Source organism: Strongylocentrotus purpuratus, unplaced genomic scaffold (genome assembly GCF_000002235.5).
Source record: "Strongylocentrotus purpuratus isolate Spur 01 unplaced genomic scaffold, Spur_5.0 spur5_scaffold_6, whole genome shotgun sequence".
Lineage (NCBI taxonomy): Eukaryota > Metazoa > Echinodermata > Echinoidea > Camarodonta > Strongylocentrotidae > Strongylocentrotus > Strongylocentrotus purpuratus.
In genome coordinates this window covers 52434120-52445900 of record NW_022145612.1, presented here as the reverse complement: position 1 = coordinate 52445900, position 11781 = coordinate 52434120, and positions in this window count along the sequence as shown.

Sequence of the window (11781 nt, the reverse complement as noted above, 5' to 3'; positions counted from 1 at the left end):
GGTTAGCGTTAGGATTAGGGTTAGTGTTTGGTTTAGGGTTAGGTTTAGGGTTAGGGTTAAGGTTAGGATTTTTATGATGTCCACTTAATGTACCATATAAGGTTTATATATATAGAGAGAGAGAGAGAGAGAGAGAGAGAGAGAGAGAGAGAGGGGAGAGAGAGAGAGAGAGAGAGAGAGAGAGAGAAAGAGAAAAATATCATCCCCCCACAAAAAAAAAAAGCGAGAAAAAAAAAATAGAACGTGTTCCCGTCTGACTGGACCCGCACACGCTACGCCATAGTATCTATGACTAAGAAACTCATGCTATATGCGATTCCGGTGTAAGAAAAGGTTACTGGATTACAAGAGGGGGCGTATCAAGCCAGCACAAACTAAAACAAATATTTGTACAAACCTAGGTGTTCGTGGATATTTGTTATCTGCCGTAAATATTTTGCGTATCGGTATCCAAAAGGAATATGAATGTAAAGAATCCATGTTTAGCAATGTCATATACTGATCCTTGAAATACCAAATAACATGTCACGCAAGCTTTTTTTGGTACTTTTAATCACTCTAAGATCATACTCATCTATTGTGAAACTGAAAGCAGTCACAGATCAATCTTTCCTTTGGATTTTGAAGCTCTTAATCCTCTTCAAATTCTAAAATTGAACACGCGTAAATGTATTTCTGGTAACATCGTAGATGAGATGAATATCAGCTTCAAAGGCAACAAGAAAAAGGATGGTATTTGAGGGTTTTGGCGGGAAGCTGATCGAAGAAGAAAAAAGTGTGTCTGACGACAGATGAGATATAGTTATTGATTCTACAGAGAGAAAAATGCCAAGTCTTAAAAAGTAATGTTAAAGCTCTACTCAAGGGGTATATGAATCAATATCGTTTTATCATCTTATCATAATGTTGTAGCAGAAACATCTTAAGTCTGTAAGAGAGGGTTCTGTACAGAAATTCGGAAACAGAAAATTACAAACGGTTTGATAAACGTTTTCTGACGTCCCGTGGACCCGTGGTCGTTTCAAACTGCCTGTAACTTCATCCAATGAAGACAGAGATACAATAATAAGTTACCCTTTCTTCAAACAAGTAAAAAGAAATGTTATCAGATGAAATGGAGGAATAATGACTGAAGTCGTACATATAGATTGTATTTTTGATTCGTCTAGTTGTTAGTTTGGTTTTGGTTCAATTTTTAATCTATTTATTTAATTTTGACGATGTCAAGTGGAAAAGTTCGAAAGGTATATGAATATCCCAAGTGTCAACTACATCTCCCGTCAACCGTGCCCCAAATGGAAAAACTGAGGGGAAAATGTCGTTAAGATGGTGATTACTCAATTTATAGCACACGTTTGCAAAGTCATCATGAGATCTGTAAAACAGCCAAGGGCAGAGAAAAAGTAGATGATCTTAAACTTGTCAAAATATCACAATTTTGGGTATCGGAATGTTGTAATTGAATTGAAGATGATGACAAGTCATTTCGCCTAGAAAAAAGTAGATCAAGTGAATGATGGATATCATACAAACGGTTGAAAGTTCAGAAGAATTAGGAAAAATTGTACTTTATATTCTCTTCTTTGTGTTCTCTTGGGTAAATAAATGTTAAACTGGAACAATCGCGTGTGCCGGATATGACAATCTTTTGGCTTAAACTTAAGAGCGATTTAGATTTGCCTTTTGTTTCAGCTGACGCTACAGGATGTCGGCTATTAGGATAGGAGTCCGTTCTCGGCATTTGACGCGTTTCTGTAAATCATGATTGCAACAAATGACAATTATTGTTTGACCTTGAGATAGCTGTCATCCACTCGAAATCGAATAAGATCAATACAAACATCTAACCGCCAATCATGTCCTGCAAAAGATGCGCTCTACCTCCCTCCTGTCACAAGTTCTGTCTCGAAAACGTGCACACAACGAGGTATCGGCCGATTCATGTACAGGCATGACAGAGGGTGTTTAATAGTTGGAGATTTGGAGTGAGCTTTGCAATCGGATAAACATATTTCATCGCTTTCATTTCTGCCCGACCAATTTCTCTTCATTTCCTTTTTCCGAAACTTTTGTCAATGTTCATTTGGGTTTAATATCCTGTGATGTGAACCGAGCCTCGGAGCTTATCCCATAGAGTCGTATCTAATCCGGGTTGAGTTGTTTTCTCACCACACACATCTGTCTCCGGATCTCAGTGGAGTTGAACACTACATGCAGACAGTGGAGTGGAAAGAAAGAAAACCGCATTGGTTTCTTGTCTTGATGTGCTACCTTACATCTTCTTCTCCCAAATAGAACATCGGGAATCTGCCCAAACAAGGATTTATAGCGGCTCCTGTAGCACCGCTAATCGAATCGAATGATAAGGAGCGATATTACCATGATAGCCCGACATAGAAATCGGGTTATTTCTTAAAAAGAAAGGGTCGCGATTGTTGAAAAATAACCATAGAAGACCAACTTGTATATAATATATCATTATAACATATCTAAACAAAAAAAAATCGGGAGGGAGGCCAAAACTGACAGTCGGATTTACCTGTATTGGTGACAGGCTATTCTCGTGGTCGCCTTTGTGATCAGTATCATTTTGATCGCGGGTTCCATCAAAACGCAGGTCTGATCTCGTCGTTATACGTATTTGTCGAGAGGCCTACGGATGGAAGGGAGACGATAAAGTCATACTTAAAGGTGTATATAGTCAAAGGGAAGATTTGAAAGATAATGGGTGCCATGGGACAACCATTCCATGGTATCAATTAGAGATAGTTTTGATACGGATGCTCCCGGCTTTCACCTCCATCTCGGGCTGGTTCCTCCGCGTTTCTAGATCCTACATTAATGTAGTCTTCCAACTGAGGATTAAGGCCTAACCAAAATAAGATGTCCCAGCGCATCTTAAAGGTATCGTTTCTGAAGGAGAATAAAAACACCGTTTTATTTCTAATCTGTGCCACATCGGTACATTAGGAGAATAGGAAGGGTTTGGCCGAGATGAAAGGATAATTTAAGCGATCACAGATGCGTGAAATCACACATCGATTCTGTATTAAGGGCCTGCATGTGGTGTCTGCTTTGGGGTATAAAGTTGTAATTCATTATAGGTTTCGTTTATCTTTATGTCATTAGGGTAATAATGGCTGTATTTGCGCCAGCCATTCGCAACCTGTTCACTCTGGTCATCATCTAAAAGCACTTCTTGTGCGTATATAACCCACCTACCATTCTACCATATCGCAGTCTAGCGAGGGCATAATCATATCCACCTTCTTAATTGGGAGGGGGAGGGGGAGGGGGGGGGGGGGGACGTGCGCAATAATTAAACGCTTCTTGGGATCCATTCCCAATTCCGAAATTATTACTAGGGGGTATCCCCTCAGCGGCAGCGATCCGTCTTTAGGATGGTTGGGGGCAAACGTGATGCTTTATAGGATACGATGTCGTTTTCGTATTTATTGTGATAGGGGGCTACCCCTGCCCCCACCGGAATTATTGTTAGAACGTCATCAATCCAACTTAAGAATTAATCGTGATTAAACGCTCCATAGGATAAAATGTCAATTACAAAAATACCATGAGCCCCCCCCCCCCCCCCCCCATCCAATATTAGATAGGGCGTGGATCCATCTTCCTGATGGGAGGGAAGAAAGGACAAACACTATTCATAATTAAATGCTCTATCTGATACCGAAATTATTGTTGAAGGGGGGGGGGGGGGTCTACAAAAGCCCCCGAGATCAATGCTCAAAGGGCGCCCCCCTCCGTCTACAGAATGGATGGGGCAAACGCTTTAACTGTGACGCTTTATCGGATGCAATGCCAATCTAAATAATATTGTGAAGAGACTACCCCTTACCCCTCCCCTCGAAATGAATTTTAGATTGGCGTCAATCTAATTTAGGAATGCGGGGGAAAGCTGTGGATTAATCGTAATAACGGGTTCCATAGGATACACTGCTAATGAGGGGCTACCCCTACTCTTAAAGTCTATGCTAACGGGGACGTCGATCCATCTGAAGGATGAGGGAGAAAGCAATTAATTAATCATTATTAAACGCCCCATGGAATTCAATACAAATTCCAAAATGATTGTGAAGGGGGTAGGGGCTATCACCTGCCTCCTGAATCAATGTTAACAGGAGTGTCGAAACATCTTTTTCTGAACTGACACAACCTGAAGGTGGAAAGTCAAATTATAACTTTATTATAGTTAGCCCCAGTTTATGATAATAGTGGGCTACCCCTGCCTCCGAAATCAATGAGTGAAAAGGCTTCAGTATAATAATGAGCTGGTTCAGTCTATTTCTTTAAACGTTTCAGACGATTCCAAATGAATGATGAAATTTCTGCAGGGACACTATTCCTGCCCCCCCCCCCATCCCCCTTCCCCCCCCCCAAAAAAAAACCCCGCAATGGTCCTTCAAACCAGCGTGGCAACCTTTTCATTGAATCGTATAAAAGGTTAAAACAGTTCAACTTATCTGCAGCAGACCTTGTTAGTATGGCTTAGAGTAAATTGGGTTACGCAGGAATCGACTAATTACAAACAGAAGCAAAATAAACCTGAACAATCGTCATTCGCCCCCACTCACTCATTGGCGAGAAACCAAGCATGACGGCCCTTGAAATAGCATCCCTCAAGATTCCTTAATGACTTCTACAAATCCTCAGCTCGGTTGAAATCAAAAGACGCGATTCTGATCACGTGACGTGATAGCATATCATCTGGTCGACGCCCGAAAGATTGAAATAACAACAGTTTATGCGGCTTTGGATTTCGTAAAAAGGTCAATAGGAATATCATACACCTTGATTGCAGAGATAGAATGGGAGAGATGGGTCGGTCGGAGACTCGGAGTTAAATTGGTGGGTAAGTTAAATTCTCCAGGCGAACTTGGGGAGCTCGGTGAACGAATCGCCTCCGGGCTGCAGATGGCTTAAACGCGATGAGTGGTGTGTGTGTGAAAATAATCTGAAATGTATCTTTCGTCGGGCGAACTTTGAATTAAAGTTCACCAAAGAGCACGAACAAAGTATGGTAGAAAAGTTTATTGAAAGCAATAACAAACGTAAGCGATCCCGATTTAAAATGGTTTCGTCAATACCACATTATAAGACCATTATTACTTTTTATATAAAAATAATTTGTCAGGAGACAGAATTAAATTTCAAGGAAACCCATTAGGGATTTGGTAACAATATCTAAAAAGTATATATTAGTAAAAACTGACAGACTGCCGCATCACTCCCATAAAATATCATAATAATTGCAGGTGTGGACTGTAGGTATATAGGAGTAGGAGGCGTATAATACAGACAAGACATGAAGCTGTAGCATCCCTCCCCCAAATAAAAAATCGATAAAACAAGAATCTCCTTGGGTGGGGGCGGACATCGCTTGTCCAAACATCATTATTTCCAGTTTCTAAATTCTTACATAATACAGCGAAATCGTAGTTTTATGATTAAATAATTGTTAATGTCCAAATCCTCATGACTTTGTATAGAGCGCCCCTCGCCTGGTATAAAACCTCTAACTGCCAGAACGGTAAAATTCAGAACAATTGGACAACAGTCGTATGTTAGGTGAATTCATATTCATTTCGTTCATAAAAGGTAAAATTACATGTATTTAATTATTTACCAATACCCTTGTCAATTTGTTCTGATATTATAAATGTAGAAAAAGAAATGTCAAAAATGAGATGAAAAAATAGAGGAAAATAGAAGACGACAAAGAGGACGTCATAATGCCTGGGGAGCAACGACATTATAATCATTGTATTAAACTCATTTTTTGAAAAAAATGAATAATAACTTAATCATTATTTCTGTTAAATGTCTACAGGAAATCCATTTTAATTGTAGAATATCTGCATAATTCTACCGTGAACTTATTTTAAGTTCAACATCAAAACACTCGTTGTGACACAGCGCCATCTATCAGCAGACCCAGTCAAGGTTTGGTGATGATGCTCAAGGAATCGACGTCGTCAATCAAATTTGCCTAAATTACTAGTTTTAATATTTTGAAGTTTGATGATATTCAAAAACTTTTGCCAAATCCCCTGAAATAAACAATAAAAGATTGATTTCAAGCATTTCATAACATGTCACATGACCATCAAACTTTTTAATCAGGACACTGACTTTACAACACACTGGTCTACATTTTTATCGTGCACAATATGCCTATACTCATCAGACGCTGAATATTGTTTCAAAACGAATTTTAGCTGTGCAGACGTTTGTTTTTTGTTTTTTGTTGAGATTAAGATTTTGTGATATCTTGACCTTGAAACGAAGTTTTTAATAAATGTTGGGCGTTTGCAGTTGTGGTGAACACTATACCCTACCAGCCTCATCCCCCTGTCACACTTCAAGACCAACTTCAAAGTGACCTATAACCGACAAAATCTCGGTCATTCGGATCATGGAGTAGGTCCATGTTCGGAGTCATATTTTTCGGAGTAATGGAATTTTGGGTCCCATTGTCCCATTGTCGTTCTGGTATCGTTCTGGTCGGTGTGACCGGGATAAACTCGGATTCGGTCACCCAACATTTACGCCTGCGCCACATGCTAAGGGATTTATTCCACCCCGGGATTCCACCAAAGATATAGAGTCAGGGTTAGGGTTGCGATTGGGATTCCGGATGTTTAAGGTTAGGGCTAGGGTTGGGTGCAGGGTTGAAGTTCATAATTCAGTTTGTGCAGAGAACAGACGCGGAGCAAAGCCGCTGGAACTAGTGTCGTATACCCCTCGGCATCACTTAATGAATCATTATCATAATTGATGCGTCCCTGTTCATTGTTCTAGCCGCCATTGAGAGGAAAGAGTATTGTGTTTGGAAGGTGCTCTGAAAACAAGCCAGGTGAGATTCTGCGGATTGACCCAATTTAGTCTAACGGCTCTGGAAAATTACTATCCATTTCACAATATCTAGGTTAGTATATCATACCATGGCAAGAAGATGCGTCCGACTTCCGCTAGAGTGGCAATGACCCGAATTTGATCTAGGGCCATGAATAGTTTGAATACTCTTCAAAAACGAGGATGATCTACAATCAATGACGACGGTGTTGATTATGACGATAATGGTGTTTTTAACACAATCGCAGAGACCTTTCCAGAAATTAAGGCAATTTCAGTAGCCTTGTGCGTCACCAAAATTTGTGCGAACATGACAATAACAATTATTTCATAATTCGAACACGAGCCTTTGCGATTTCTTGAAATGAATGGTGATATTCAGTAAAAATGAGCCAGGAATAACAAAGTTCTGTTTGTCTAAAGTAATACTTGCATTTCCATAATTTGATTAAACGAATTCGTTTTCACTGGCTGCCTGCTGTAGCAACAAACAGAGTTGACAAAAGACTTAACTCCGTTTCGTTGACGATCAGCCTCGCACAAAAAAGACGAAAGACTTAATGGCCCAGACATTGAAAAAACTACCTTTAATTATCAGGATGGCCACCTTTTGATATATCCGGGGTAGATGGTACTGATGTTGATGAAAATGGCATCAATATTACGACAATATCGTCGTCACGTGAGAAGGAAGTATAATGTCGATTCAATTTAATCTAAGTCATATATTAGAGGAAAAAAATGACGATAACGCAATGTTTAAAACCTTGTTCTATTCCAGTTGTCAATATGATAGAACCATGAATTATTCCATCCCCCAACTATCATTTTTCTCTATCTCATTTTCATTGTCATTTTACATTGTTTTTAATCATAAATATAAAAAACAAAACACTAACTATTGAAGAAATATTTTTAAAAAATGAATAAAAAGAGAAGAGGAAGTAGATGGTGGTACAGAAAATAATCCTTATCAATAACAGTTCTTGAACGACTTTATTGCTCTATTCTATTATTTTTTTTAAGGATTCGAGAAAAAAAGGACAAAAAAAATTAGTCACTTTTGCTCCTTTTAAATTCCTTGACTCTTTTTATTCTTGTTTGTTCTGGGTTTTTCTGTTTGTTTTTTTGCTAGTTCATTTTATGATTATTCGTTTTTGTAATTAAAGCTTTTGCCCCTTGTGTAGGGTCTATAGGCCTACTTCATTTTCATCTATCAATTTTTATCCACATACTTCATTATTCTCCCCAATAAACATCTTTATTTTTAACTAAAACTGAGGAAAGATGATGTTAACCTAACTGCTATTCAGTATAAAACATACCTCACCCTCTATGACATTATGAAAGGAAGTTTGGCATCGTATATTTATACTCTATACAGGATGTACTTCACACTGCCGAGTACCGATAGTGTTCGATAAGGAATAGCGCGTTGACACCGAAACCCGACCCTTCAACTACACGGCCTGCTCCCCTTGAGCTGTCGGGAGACTCTCGGCTGAGCGAGCGCCTCTTGATTGATGGGTGTGTGTATGTGGGAACGCGCTTCCGAAAGGAGCTAGCTTGAAGGCGGGAAAAGGAACGTGAAAATGTGTCGATGAAATTGATGGCACGTACAATCTCAAGTGTCCTAGTTCTTATGCTCTTAAAATATAAATTACACCTTTTTCAAGTTCAGACACTGAAGTTAATGAAATACATGCACCTTTATTTATTATCACTATTATCATTTTTTTTTTTGGGGGGGGGGGGAGGTTAGGTCGATATTCCTTGAACTTTAATCGTGTGAACAAAAAAAATCATTTGTATAATTCCTGATTTTAAGTTGACATAATAATAATGCACACTTTTAAATACGAACGCTATAGCTGAATATTCCAAAATCACTGTTGTGGAGTCCCAGAATATGTTAATTGCGAAATTGGATGCAGCGTGTAAAAGAGATGTATTTGATTCCCTTTGTTGTTGCAGTAACCAATTGAAATAAATTTGAATTGTTTTAAGAACTTATTGAATAAATTTGAATCACTCTCTGTATCACATATTTTCTTCACTTTTCTACAAACCAATTGAAATAAATTTGAATTGTTTTAAGAACTTATTGAATAACTTTGAATCACTCTCTGTATCACATCTTTCATTTACTTTTCTACAATCTATCATCACGTCAACACACATTTTCATTCTTCAATCTGATTTAAACTTCGCTCCTACCCTCTCTTCTTTACTTTCCTTTTCTTTCCTCTTCTGCACTTTTGTTAATGTGCTTCTAATCTTTCTGTTGCTTTTCTCCTCCCTCTCTCCTCCTCTTGTCCCGTCTGCTTCCACTCTAAATTTCACTCTCCTTTTCCACCCCTTTTCTCATTGTCTCCTCCTACACGTGACAATTCTTCTTCTTCTTCTCTCTCTCTCCCTCTTTCTCTCTCTCTCTCTCTCTCTCTCTCTCCTTTTCCCCTTCCTCTTCTCCCCCTCTCCCCTCACTCTCTCATAACACTGCTCTAACTGCCCCAACATTGTCACGGCCTCCAACTATGCCAGTTCCTGCTCTGAACACGATTATCTATATGAATCATATCGACATATTAATATAAATATCAGTTCAATAATAGAACATACTCTCAAACTGGTTGAATTGTGACCTTGAGGTGAAACCATCAAGAGTGTCATGTGTGTACAGCTTTCATAATTTTTCAATATTTGTATAAATTCATAAAAGCATTACGTGGTTATTATTTCTAATATCTTATTTCCAATGTTATAATTTTCTAATGTTCTAATGAATGTTTCAATTACTTTTCAGTGCATGGAGAAAATAGTGCAACTTAAGAAATTCTCACAGGCCTACTCATTTTGCATATTTCCTTCATAGTTGGTTGACATAAGAATCATAAACAATTATTTGAAGAAAAGAAAAAAGATTATGGTGGTCTTTGTTATTATTCAAAGATGTTTAGAAATAGATTTTTAATGCTATAAAGTTGTAATTTTACAAGGTTTTTATTTCTTGAGTTGAACATGCGTAAAATTCGTGGATCAACCTCGAATATGGACACTTTCTAACCTCAACCACATCTTGAGCTGACATCTTGACATAGTCACGTCGTGCTATTTATAGTTGATGACGGGGGAGGCGCTAATTGATTAGGGGGATCCCCTTTCTTGACGAATGGACGCAGAGGGACTTTGAGATAGTTTACTGACCTGTTGGTCAAAATTACAGAGAGTATTTTCTATTATATCCAAGGTCTTTATTTTTGGGGTGTTGTTGTTGTTGTGTTTTTTTTTTTGGGGGGGGGGGGGGGAGTAAAAATTCTAAATTTAGCATGTTTAGAGGAATCAAAAAGGGCTTTTGTTGTTCTAGCATGCCTGCATTTGTTAGACTCTTATTCTCTCCAAAAGGAGTTCAAATCCTTGCCATTTTTGTCTTTAACAAGGCAATCATCTTCTAATAGCTCATTTGAAAGGTGGGAAAATCATGATTTCAATGCCGTATTATCACTCGGTCTAATTGATCATGTTTTTCTTATTGAAGATATAGAGAAGTAGAAAATCATAATCAAAAGTGTCATTAAAATTTTATTTTTAGAATTTCTGTTTTTTCTTTATTTCCCGAAAAAGCATCAAAAATAATGTCCAAATGTCGAAAAACCAATTGAATATGTTAAGTATTGGCTGAGATATGACCATCTGAATGAATATATTTCCTATAGGAACTCAGTGTTATATGCTCTGGCTCCTAATGGTTAGGAAGAAAAAATTGAGAAATTCTAAAAATAGATTTTTATGACGTCACAACTTCGGTACTACCAGTATTATTGCTGGTGTTACTACATGTATTACCATATCATCATCATCTTCACCACCACCACCACCACCACACCATCATCATCATCATCATCATCATCACAATCATCATAATAATCATCTTCATTATTATTATTACTATTATTATAAATTGTATTATTAATCATTATCATCATCATCATCATCATCATCATCATCAACATCATCATCATTATTATTATTATAATTTGTATTATTATCATTATCATTATATCATCATCATCATCATCACCATCATCATCATCATCGTCATTATCATCATTATTATAATTTGTATTAATATCATTATTATCATCATCATCATCATCATCACCATCATCATCATCATCAATCAGCAGCAGTATTACCATCATCATTTCCGTCATCATTATTTTATCATTCATACTCTTATTATTATCATTTTAGAATTAATGATAATAATAGTAATAACAGTATAAGTTTACTCACAGAGAGAAATTGATTAAACATTAAACATCATTCCCATCTAATCCCTTTATTCAACCTGAATACATCAAATCATTCTTATATAAAATGCGAACAATATTCAGCCATATATTCTGACATTGAAACAAGTACTAAAGAAGTCTAAATAATTCCACATCTTACAAGATTATTCAATTATACAAATCTTCTTATCACAATATAGAATCTAATATAAATATGCTTTATCTGATTCATCTGTTCGGTTTGTATCTAAATTCTTTTCTGAAAATACTAGTAAAACTATTCTAGTTTCTCCAATATACAATTTTCATTATAGATATCATTATAAATTACCATGCTCTAATCAGTGTGTATTTTCATGGTGATAACAATAACATTTTTCATTCATATAAAATGACATAACCTTATCATATAAATGAGATAACCCTATCATATATATATGAGATAACCTTCTCGCAAATATAATTACGGCAGTCTATTCCCTCTCTCAAATGCATCTCTTCAATTCTCAATAAATAAAAAGTCAATATGTACAATTCAATCTTTGTAATCTTTACAAAAATGTTGTAAAGTCCACCGCAGTGACCCGTATGAACCAGCACGACTTTAAAAAAATAA